General features: G+C 37.3%; 1 non-coding gene across 1 annotated transcript; it reads right to left on the minus strand.

Annotated features, from left to right (window-relative positions):
- Positions 1 to 12,852: 12,852 nt before the first annotated feature.
- Positions 12,853 to 12,959, minus strand: LOC127077815 (small nucleolar RNA R71). Its single transcript, XR_007787586.1, has one exon. It is a non-coding gene; the product is annotated as a small nucleolar RNA R71 (small nucleolar RNA).
- Positions 12,960 to 13,162: the final 203 nt, after the last annotated feature.

Raw genomic sequence — 13,162 nt, forward strand, 5'->3', positions numbered from 1 at the left:
TGAAGTTTCAAACTCCAAGCACTTGGTTATATGAAAGTTGGCATTGGTCAAGTCCTTTGCATATGTAGTGCTGCCTAAATTCTAAGTCCAATTGTCTCAGATCAAACCAACAGTCCACACAAGATATTTTTTAGGGTCTTTTGTTCTTATTATGTACATTAATGGTCAAAGACCACACAAACAAACGCAAACAAAATATATCATAAAATATGGTCCAAGTGGACAAAGTGAAAATGACATTAACATAAACAATTAGAATTGTATGAATAATGGAAAAAGAATAAGGCTTAAAAATAAAGTGCATTAAAAGTAAATGACTTGAAATTAAATGTTAGTTGTTAATGAGTTAGAAGTTAGTATTGTTTTTGCTTTTGCTATTTTGTTTAAGTCATTCTTTGGAGAACACTCAACCCACTTATCACAAGCATGGATCCTTGAACCAATACATCTTCCAAAGGAAGGAAAAAAGGCCAACTTTCCACACAATACCATGAAAGAGGGGAGACTTACAACCTCACTAACTAGAATGATATGCCTTTTGTGTCAAAATTTTAGTGTTATGTTAAGCAATCGTAGTTGGACTTATGTAGAAGTCACAACTATTTGAGGTCGGGCAATAGAATTTCGGTGTTAATGCATGTTAGAGACATAGTATGATGAACTATGCTCATGAAACATACCACACACAAAAAGAATATGCAAAAGTGGGTGCCTAATCTCATCCATACTTATGTTGATTTTGCAATCAACTAGCCTTAGGATATAGAGATATCATAGGTCCATGACATGAATGCATAAAGAAGGGGAATGAGATGAAGAGGGATGGGAAATGGATCAAACTCAAATTGGACAAAGGAGGACTTTTACCAAATTAAGATCATTCATTCATTTTGGGAGATGGAATGTACATTCCATCAATCCCCTAAATCCAATGATCTTAACTTAACAAAATCAAATCAACCTTGATCAAGGCCCAACAACACAAGTCAAATTTCCAAAGTCAATCAAAATGGCTCTACACGACTTATTTGACATTTATTCAATTAAAAATACTAAAAATAATATATTAAATTAAATATGGTTGGTCAATGTCCTAAAACCTTATCAAAACACCAAAGAAATGGCCATGAGATTTATCATAGGTCAAGCAAGGTCAAAGGACCTTGGAGAAAAAATTTCAGAATTTTTGGAAACTTAAAAGTATTTTTAAACAATTAAAAATATTCACAAAATCAATTAAATCATGAAAAATATTAATAATGATCCAAAAAATTATTTTAATTCAAAATATGAAAGAGGATTTTATTTAAATTTTTTTGGTGAAACTCTCATATTTTTTGGATCAATACTAAAATTAATATGAATTAATGAAAATCAAAGGAATAAAAAATTAAAATCAAAAAAATATGGACCACTTGATCTCCCTCATTAATTGAGGTGGCATATCAAGTGGATCTGAGCGCGCGTTCCACCATACACCAAGTTAAATGTTCCACACGCGTGGTAATCACTTTGGACGCCCTAGATTAAAACATTTTAAAATGAATCAATGGTTCTGAATCGTGCCACATCACTGCCGGAGCCAAAGGCCGGTCATCTTCTCCGATGACCCTGGCCGGACTGGTTCAATCATCACCATAACATAAATGAAAAATGAGGACATGATCTGAAAGATAAAATGGCGTAGATCACGAATATCACCTCAATTTTAACTAACTTCAAATATATAGAGAGATATGTGGAGTTGAATTTTGAGGTGTGTCAACTGAGTTACTTCGATTTGACCTCAAAGAAACTCAATCTTCTTGCCTACATTGATAGGACTTTAGACAACCAAAGATCCAAGAGAATTAATGAGAATTGAGTGAGAATCAAAGAGAAGATTTTTTTTGGAAAATACCTTCAATGTTATGCAGAACTTGATCTCTCTTGCTTCATTTCGTGTTTGATCTTGCTCAGGTAGCTTGCAGAAGTGACTTAGGATTGGTACAAAGCTTTGGATCCTGGAGTTTTTGAATTTCCAAACAGTAAGATTCAAACTCAATTTTCAAATGAAAATTATCAGGTTTTCCTTTCAAATGTGAGGGTTCCATGTATGGAGGCAAAGATGGCGCGCAAGTGTCCTTTGAAATGAGCATAAAGGGTCTCTATTTATAGAAAAATGAAGTGTTATCTGCACACTTGAAAATTTGTCCAAATTTGGCAATGTGAATGGCACGCGTGCATGGGCATGTACAGGCCCATGAAGCATCTCAATTAGATCCAAAATCCAATGAAATGAAGTCTGAATGAATCTTGAATGGAAAGGCAAAGTTATTTGATCATTTGAAGCTTAAATCTTGCCAACTGATACAACCCTGTTTACACCATGCGCAACCCCTCAAAATTCATCCAAAATGAATGAATTAGGACTCTTTGGAAAGCTTAGATCAAGAGGAATAACTCTTATGTTGAACATTTTTCCATTTGGAACTTGTATCATGGTGAACTTTGAGGTGGAAGTTTGGAAATTTCAACATGTTAGAAAAATTTCTAAGTGTCAAGTCACATACTTCATTATTCCACCTTGCTTAACTTTTTATGTGAGCTCCAAATGAGAAACGTGTCTTCATTAAAGTTATATCTATTTTAAAGACCTTCAAAATGGTCACCAATTTGACATCATTTTGATTTGGAATGAGTGATTTATGCATTTTTGAAGTTGAGGAAAATCACTTGTTCAATGGTATTGGTCCAAAATGACCTATAATGTATCCTCATATCACATGCCCATAAAAGTTGAATTAGATTTCACTCCAAACATAAAAGCTGAAGTATACATATTGAATTTGATTTTGAAACTTGGAAATCTTTCATCTCCTAAAAATTGAGCAAGTTATGGCCTTGGGAAGTTGACTTTCAAATTAGGGTTTAGACAAAATGACCTATAATATTTCGACATAGAAAATGACTTTCCAAGAAAAATTAGCTCTAGACCTAAACATGAAAGTTGTTTGGAATGTCATTTGGAGTAACGTTTCTCTTGGAGTCATTTTCATATGATGAAAATTGTAGGAGATAGGGTCTAGGGAGACCCAGTTTTGATTAGATGAATTCATCTAGCCAACCACCATCGACCAACTTGCTAACTTGCAATTCTATTGACTTTTTAGGCTCATGGTAGATCATATATGCATGAGATGATGGAATTTGAAGTGTAATTTGAGAAATTTGATCAATTGGTGAGGAAGCTTGTTGTAGAAGTTACTCAAGATACCCAAATAAACTAGGGTTTCCAAGGCAAACCAACTCCAAACTCTTGAAGAAATCTTGGTCAAAAATAACATGTAAAGATCATTGGGACTCATATATGATGCTTAGAGACATTGTGGATCAATCCTTGGTTGTGCTCTTATCCACGAGGGTCTTAAACCCTATATGTGAACTTGATAGATCAAAGGTGATCATGCCTTACCTACAAAAGAGTTAGACCAAGGCAAAGACATATTTTTGGTATTTTGGTTAGTAAAAATGATAATATACAAGTATGATAGAATCACATGGTGCTTGGTAATCTCTCCCAAAACAAACCCAATGAAAGGGGAGTAAGGAGGATGCCAAGGTATGATCCCAATGCTAATGTATATGATGAAATTACGTGGGGGATCTTAGGGTCAAAATTGGGGTCTTACAGCTGCCCCTATTTAAGGACATTCTAACTGAGGAGGTGAAGGTTAATATCTTCATATCCACTCAGTAGAATGGGCTTAAATAACAACCTATAGAAACAAATTTTGGTCCCTAAGAGACCTCATGATACATATGACATGATTGTAAAATAAACTCTTTGTGGGGAAATATGGCCACAAAGGAAAAGGAATCAGAGAGACCGAAGGTCCGCAGGAGTATAATGCATTCCGTAAGGGAAACTCACTAGGGAGATAAGAATCTGAGGGGACTGATCAGCCGACTCAACTGGCCATTTTACTTGGGAAATGGCGAGCAAAAATCATTCTGAGAGATTAACAACCACCGAGCGCTGAATCAATGCTATCGGGGATGGGAGAGAAAATGCACCTACTGCTTGGGGAGAACCAATGAGGTTCCACACTTAGGGCTTACTTCTTTCGAACCACTGTTGATATTCCTTTTAAATGAAATCGATTGTTTAAAATTCATACTTTCATATATTTAAGAAAAATGATTCTAATTTAAAAAATTTAATTTCAAAAATGATCATAATAAAATTTAAATCTATTTGGCTGAAAATAAACAAGAGTAGAAACAATTGGATAAAATTTCAACTTTATTTAATAGAATGGTAGTCTGTAAATGACATGACTCCATAGATCTTTACAAAGTTGAAAATTTGTAATTTACATGGAAAATGGTTACGTTGAATACAATGATCACTAATTCTTCTACCAACTCTTGATACCCAATGTGCTCTTGGCTGCTGCTGAGGATAATAAATCACCGTCGATTATTGTGCTCAAAACGTCTTCAACACTGAAGATCGGCAAGATGCAGTTACTTTCCATAATCCCTAATTTTTGCATAAATTGCCCCAAGGTGGGGTATTCAATTCATCGGGATAACTCTTTCTGTTTTATGTCTCTAACTTTTTCCTGGATCGCCCTTACAGGTTTTCAATCCACCGAGACGCTCATTTTTTCCTAAACCGCCCTTTCGGGTTTTCAACTTAGCGAGCTGTTCTTTTATTTTTAGGCGAAGTATTTCTTGTCTGCATCTGCATTCACAGGATGAGTTAACTCTTCACCATCCATAGTTGTAAGAATCAATGCACCGCCTGAAAAGGCTCTCTTAACAACATATGGGCCTTCATAATTAGGAGTCCATTTTCCCATAGAATCTAGTTTGAAAGATAGAATCTTCTTGAGCACAAGGTCACCTTCTCTAAAAACACGAGGTCTAACCTTCTTATCAATAGCTTTCTTCATCCTCTGCTGATACAACTGACTATGACACATGGCAGTCAACCTCTTATCTTCAATCAAATTCAGCTGATCAAATCTGGTCTGACACCATTCAACCTCAGTCAACTTGGCTTCCATGAGCACACGCAATGATGGGATCTCAACCTCTACAGGGGGCACTGCTTCCATACCATATACAAGAGAGAAAGGGGTTGCCCCTGTTGAAGTGCGGATGGATGTACAATACCCATGCAAAGAAAATGGGAGCATCTCATGCCAATCCTTAAATGTCACAACCATCTTCTGAATAATCTTCTAGATGTTCTTGTTTGCAGCTTCAACAACCTCATTCATCTTGGGTTTGTAGGGAAAAGAATTATGATGTGCTATCTTGAAGTCTTTGCAAAGAGCTTCTACCATATTATTATTCAAGTTCGATCCATTATCAATAATGATCTTGCTTGGCACACCATAACGACATATAATATGATTCTTGATAAACCTTACAACAACTTGCTTGGTTACATTTCCATACAATGCCGCTTCAACCGATTTCATGAAGTAATCAGTTGCCACTAAAATGAAACGATGTTCGTTCGACGCTTTGGGCTCAATCATGCCAATCATATCAATTCTCCACATGGAGAAGGGACATAGGGAAGAAATAACGTTCAACAGTGTCGGAGGAACATGAACCTTATCCACATAGATTTGACACTTGTGGCATTTTCTTCACAAACTTGCAATAGTCAGATTCCATTGTCAGCCAATGGTAACCTGCTCCTAACATCTTCTTCGCCATTGCATGTCCATTGGAATGAGTACCAAAGGAACCTTCATGGACTTCAGTCATCAATAGGTCTGCTTCGTGTCTATCCACGTACCTGAGCAGAACCATATCGAAGTTTCTCTTATAAAGCACATCACCATTCAGGTAGAAGTTGCCGGCTAATCTTCTCAAAGTCTTCTTATCTTTCAAAGATGCCCTAGACGGGTAAATCTGACTTTGGAGGAAACACTTGATATTATAATACCACGGCTTCTCGGCTTTGATTTCTTCAACGGCGAATACATGAGCTAGCCTATCAAGACGCATCACATTTAAATTGGGAACCTCATTCCAATATTTCACCATCATCATTGAAGCCAATGTTGCAAGAGCGTCTTCCATCCGGTTTTCATCTCGAGGGATATGATGAAACTCAACCTTTGTAAAGAAAGTTGAAATCCTCCTCGCATAATCTCTATATGGGATCAAACCGGGTTGATTTGTCTCCCATTCACCTTTGATCTAATTCACGACCAAAGTTGAATCTCCATAAACGTCTAAATGCTTGATTCTGAGATCAATGGCCTCTTCAAGCCCCATAATGAAAGCTTCATATTCTGCCATATTGTTTGTACACTTGAAAGTCAATCTAGCTGTAAATGGAAAATACGTTCCTTGAGGAGTAATGATTACTGCCCCAATTCCATTAGCATATTGATTAACAACTCCATCAAATACCATGCCCCAACAGGAACCAGGTTCTGGCCCTTCTTCAAGAAATGGTTCATCACAATCTTTCATCTTCAAGTACAAGATCTCTTCATCAGGAAAATCAAACTGCACTGACTGGTAATCTTCAATCGGTTGGTGAGCCAAATGGTCAGCCAAGATACTACCTTTGATTGCTTTCTGAGATCGGCATTCAATATCATACTCTGATAACAACATCTACCAACGGGCAATCCTCCCAGTTAAAGCATGCTTCTCAAATGTATACTTGATTGGATCCATTTTGGATATCAACCAAGTGGTATGATTCAACATGTATTGACGCAGACGCTTAGCAACCCAAGCTAATGCCCAATAAGTCTTCTCTAACATAGAATACCGAGTCTCACAGTCAGTGAACTTCTTACTGAGGTAGTAAATTGCAAATTCCTTCTTTACAGTCTCGTCTTGCTGACCAAGAACACAACCCATACTATCTTCAAGCACAGTCAAATACATGATCAACAGTCTTCCTTCAACACGTGGAGACAAAATTGGAGGCTCAAGCAGATATTCCTTGATACTGTCAAAAGCTTTCTGGCAATCTTCGGTCCAATCACAAAACTGATCTTTCCGAAGAAGCCTGAATATAGGCGGACATGTGGTAGTCATGTGTGAAATGAATCTTGAGATATAAATCAAGCGGTCAAGAAAACCTCTGACTTGCTTCTCAGTTTTGGGCGCGGGCATCTCTTGTATTGCTTTGACCTTGGCAGGATCAACTTCAATACCTTTCTCACTGACAATAAATCCCAACAACTTACCAGAATGAATACCAAAAGTAAACTTATTGGGATTAGTCGGAGTTTATACTTCCTCAAACGCTAGAATAACTTCAGCAAATGCTCAACATGTTCCTCTTCATCAACTGATTTTGCAATCATATCATCAACATATACTTCAATTTCTTTATGCATCATATTGTTGGTGTAAGCCCTAGAGGCCAATACTTTTGGTACTTGTATCGAATTATTTATTAATAATAAAAGGCTTGTTCTTTATTACGTTTGTTTAATAAAGTCCCTAGAATAGCTAGTTTGTTTAACGTATCAAGTATGACTTAATCATGAGATCACATTAAACATAAGGACACTATTCTTAAAGTATCCGTAGTCGAGCTTTAGTGTGAAGTGGGATAACATTAAAGCATTAAGACTATTATGTTTGTAGACTGATGATCACATCTCATGGATCATGGATAAAGAGTTATCAAGTCTTAAACATAGGTATGAATATTAAGAGTAATAATTATACCGGATTGACCCGCTATGAGAATACTATATAGAAAGTTATGCAAAGTGTCATAAGTTATTCTCATGGTGATAATGGTGTATACCACTCTTCGACCTGAAACCACTATGGACCCTAGATGTAGAGTCGAGTGCTTTATTGCTGATCAAACGTTGTCCGTAACTGGATAACCATAAAGACAGTTGATGGGTACTCCACGAAGCATGCTGAGGGACATGAGTAACCTAGATGGAATTTTCCCATCCTGCATAACAGGATAAATGTCTATGGGCCCAATATTGAACTGGACAAGGATGACACGGTCTATGCCTTGTATTCAATATAGACATAAGGGCAAAAGGGTAATTATACACATAAGTATTATCACAGAAGGAATTGTCAGATCACATGACATTTTCGTGTCTTGGGTAGCAGTGATGTGTTGCTAGATACCGCTCACTGTTTATTATGTTAAATGCGTGATTTAATATAATTGACAACGTCACGAAAACCTACAGGGTCACACAAAGGACGGTGCCCTTAAGTGAATTATAGAACATCGTAAGGTACGGTGTACTTGAGTAGAATACGAAATATGGTAAGGTACCATGGGCTTAAGTGATTTTGGGCATATTATAAGATATGGGCCAAAATACACTTAAGTGGGCCTTTTAGCTTGAAGCCCACACAAGTGGTTCTATAAATAGAACCCTTGTGCAGAAGCATTGAGAGCGGTTGCATTCCAAAGGTTTCAATCGTCACAAGAGGTAAATATTCTATCACTGATCATGACCATTTGTAAGGATCTCTAAAGGAGAAAATTTTAATTTCCGCTGCGTTTTGGATCGCAATTCTCCTTCACATATCATGAAAAAGAGTAGTCATTGCTCTCTGGTAAGTTGCACCAACATTTTTCAAACCTAAAGGCATCACTCTATAACAAAATGTTCCCCAAGGTATAATGAATATGGTCTTCTCCATATCTTCGGGTGCCATCTTGATCTGATTATATCCGGAAAATCCGTCCATAAACGAAAAGACTTTGAATTTAGTTGTATTGTCTACCAACATATCAATGTGTGACAGAGGGAAATCATCTTTCGGACTGGCTTTATTCAAATCTCTATAATCGACACAAATGCGGACCTTTCCATCCTTCTTTAGAACAGGCACAATATTGGCCACCCATTGCGGATACTCGGCAGTCACGAGGAAACCGACATCAATCTGCTTATGTACTTCTTCTTTGATCTTTACTTCCATATCAGGATGCGTTCTTCTCAACTTCTGCTTGACTGGCGGGCATTCTGGCTTCAATGGCAATCTATGCTCCACAATCTCAAAATCCAAACCAGGCATGTCTTGATAGGACCAAGCAAATACATCTGAATATTCTCGAAAATGATCAATTAACCCCTTCTTCACATCTGGACATAGTCGAGACCCAATCTTGACTTCCTTCACATCATCCTCGGAACCCAAGTTGACTAGTTCAATCTTCTCTTTGAATGGCTGAATGGCTTTTCCTTCATGCTTAAGAAGACGAGACAATTCATCACTCACTTCTTCATCACTTTCCTCCTCAGCCTCAAACACAGGGAATTCAAAATTTGGAGAAGGAGAAGGATCATTGTATTCAATGGGGTTAGAAACCAACCTGCATAATTATTTGATATTTTGATTTTAGAGAAGTGAGTTTGCGATCAAATATTATGTAGATGGACAATTATATTATTTATTTATGTTTTTTGTGATTACCATTTTCAGAATAAAGCAAAAAAAGTAAAAACAAAACATCATAGATGTGGATGAATAGAATTCTACTTTATCAATGACCAATTTGAAATGCCCAAACAATGTTCACTTCTCCCTTAGGCATAAGAGAAAGGTTTTCAAAACAAATAAAAGCAATTACTTAGATCGATGCATAATAACAAGAATATCAACGGCAGTCTAATTGTTGCAAGCCTTTCCACGCGTCACAAAATTGGTGTAGTCTTCCTCTTCCTCTTCCTCGTCCTCTAGCACAGCAGCTAAGTGTTGTTCATTGGTATGAATGAACCCTCCGCTACGGAAGCTGAGTTGCATATCCTCTGATCTAGCAGCTGAAGAACCTTGCTGAAAACCCAGACCGGTTATATTCTTGTTATTGGAGACCTCTACCACTCGTCCCCACTGATCAACAATTCTTTCCTCAATAATCTTTCTTGCATCTTTCAACGAGGACATAGGTGCCCTAACTCTCTTTTCAGCAGTAATAGACAAGGCTTAGAATGGAGTTCCAACCTCATCCTCAGCTTCAACATAAGAGAAAGATGATAGGTGGCTAACCAACAGTGCCTTCTCTCCGCCAACAATGACTAACTTCCCGTTCTTGACAAATTTGAGCTTCTGATGCAATGTGGAGGTAACAGCTCCCGCCTCGTGGATCCATGGCCTTCCCAATAGACAACTATAGGACGGGTGGATATCCATTACTTGAAAAGTAATCTGGAAGTCACTCGGACCTATCTTCACTGGAAGGTCCACTTCACCAATCACTGTCTTGCGCGAACCGTCAAAGGCCTTGACAATCACGCCACTATATCTTATAGGCGCTCCTTGGTATGACAACTTTAATAAGGTTGACTTTGGAAGCATATTCAACGAGGACCCGATGTCAACTAGTACATTGGATAAAGCGTCATCTTTGCAGTTCATGGAGATATGCAAAGCCAAGTTATGATTCCTACCCTCCTCAGGGAGTTCCTCATCACAAAAATTGAGATTATTACAGGAAGTGATGTGATAACATGAAATAATATCACAGTTTTGGACTCGATTTAATTAAATTTTATTATTATTTGTTTCGATTTATTTCATTTTATTCGATATTACTTGGTATTTTTCCTTCTATTTGTCTCAGGTAACTTATTTGAAGCATAAGTGAAAAAGGAAGAAAAGGGGGTGCAAAAAGATGATGAGAAGCAAATTCCACTAAAGCCCAGCCCATATTTATAAGCCAGGAGCGCTGAACCTGTGACGACCGCCACACAAGGTGTGACGAGCGTCACGCCCTGCTACCTTGTGTTACGAGCGTAACACATGGTGTGACGAACGTAACACATGGTGTGACGAACGTCACACCCCTCTCCTATATTTTTGGCTTTTAACGCGCAACAGAGGCACGTTGAAGCCTATTCTTCCGCTTGACTCTTGGAACGTGAAGACTACTTACGGAAGGCATTTTTGGAAACCGTTACAAAAAGGATTAATATAAATAGTTGCTTTTATCCAACCCTGAAGCCCCCGTCTCTTTCCGCCGTGCAAGCATATTTTACAGCATTACTTTTCTACAGCTTTCTATTTCATTAGCAATTTTTATTTCTTTCTTTTCCAGTAAATCTTTCAAGCACTTAATTAATTTTTCACACAATAGTTTCTACACCAGAAACTATTGTGTATCTTTTACTGGATCTAACCTTACGTTAGATCATAGTATTTTATTCTTTCGCTTTTATTTTCCTGTCCGATTGAAGAGTTCAAGAACAAATCCAACCGGTCTGTGGTGGAGTGTTCAAGATTGCTATTAATTATTCAGGTTCTTTAATTTATTATTTTAATATATATATGTCCTGCATTACTGTTTATTTATATTGTTTGTCTGATATGATTTTATTTAAGCATGATGATTGTTTAGACCCGTTTAGCATGTCCGGCTAAGTATTTTAGATATCGGTATGTAAAGTAAGCGGAATGAAGGAATCAAAACTAAGTTGGTTTAATTTTATTTAAAAATAAAGTCACTCTTTTTATGGTCTCAATTTACAGGGTTAATCCCAAAGTTTTTGTACGAGAGTAAAAGACATAAAGAAGTTAAAATCAATAGAACGAAAGATTGAGTTTTAACTGGACAGTGTAAATTGGACATTATTTCTAAATCAGGGCGAAAGCAATTTTTAGAGTTAATTAAATTCTAATCTTTTTCAAAAAATATTTTTAAAGGTTAAATGTGAGGATGAGAGTTAAGCATTTAAGTTTAATTATATAATCTAAGTCAATAGAGCGAGAGTTTGAGACGAGGGTGTTTAAACGGTTAGTATTTTCTTAATAAAGGTTTCTATAGATTCTGTTGTTTTCAAAAAGTGATTTTGGACTTAACTAATAAGTGACAACTACGTTAATATAAAGTCATGGTCTATTCAACAGAACGAGAGTTTGAGAAAAGGTTTTTAATCAATAGTGTCTAGTGAAAAGATTTATTTTAAAACCAAGAAACCAACAAAGATTTGATTCCCTAATTACGACGAACTACATACCGATATCCGCTTATTTGATATTTAATCTAGATCTTATTTTAGTTTTATTTTTCCCCCTAATCAACAAAGTATCATCCGCCTTAGCTTTACGAAGTAACCTTAGAAAACGGTATATCGATTCATAAGTCCCTGTGGGATCGATATCTTTTATTACTACGCGATTAGACTGTGCACTTGCAGTTAATACCCCAATAGACTCATAAAGTCGCGATCAAGTTTTTGGCGCCATTGCCGGGGACTTTTATTTAGTCGATATCGTAACTCTTCTGTTACGCTGTAGAGACTAAGGCAATTTTTATTTTTATTTTTTTTTCTTTCGTTGATTTGTATGCCACACACTCGCTCACAAGGCGAGTCGTTTTACTTACGAATCAACGACATTGAACTATATCTCTGAGTCTTACGACGAATTCGGGAATATCGTGCTGCAAACAATCTCCCTCCTATCGAAGTGCCCGGCCTCAAAAATCTTCTTCCTTCGCCGATACCCGAGATGGCAGAACCAGCTCGTGCTCTTCGAGATTACGCCGCTCCATCGCAAGATGAGCCGCATTCGAGTATTGCTCCACCCGCAATCGAAGCAAACAACTTCAAACTTAAGCCTTCGCTGCTACAAGCAGTGCAACAGAATCAATTCTCTAGAAATCCTACCGAGGATCCAAAGCTTCATTTATCCGTATTTGTCCAATACGCTGATACTGTTAAAGCTAATGGTGTCACTTCAGAGGCAATTCGACTTCGTCTTTTTCCTTTCTCGTTAAGAGATAAAGCTAGAAGATGGCTTCAGTCTCTACCTTCCAACTCAGTTACCACATGGAACGAGTTGAAGAAAGTCTTTCTTGCCCGATATTTTCCTCCAAGCAAAACATCTATGTTGAGAGCCCAGATAAATGGATTTAAACAGAAAGATAAGGAGTCTCTTTTCGAAGCATGGGAAAGATACAAAGACATGATGAGACTTTGTCCACACCATGGTTTAGAGGACTGGTTAGTAATTCATACCTTATATAATGGTCTCTTATACAACACAAGGTTAACAATAGACGTCGCCGCAGGTGGTGCGCTTATGGATAAACCTTATGCCGATGCTTATCAACTTATCGAAAGCATGGCCCAAAACCATTATCAGTGGGGAAGCGACCGAACAATGGTAGAGAAACCTCAAACGAAAAGTGGCATGT

Source organism: Lathyrus oleraceus, chromosome 4 (genome assembly GCF_024323335.1).
Source record: "Lathyrus oleraceus cultivar Zhongwan6 chromosome 4, CAAS_Psat_ZW6_1.0, whole genome shotgun sequence".
Taxonomy (NCBI): domain Eukaryota; kingdom Viridiplantae; phylum Streptophyta; class Magnoliopsida; order Fabales; family Fabaceae; genus Lathyrus; species Lathyrus oleraceus.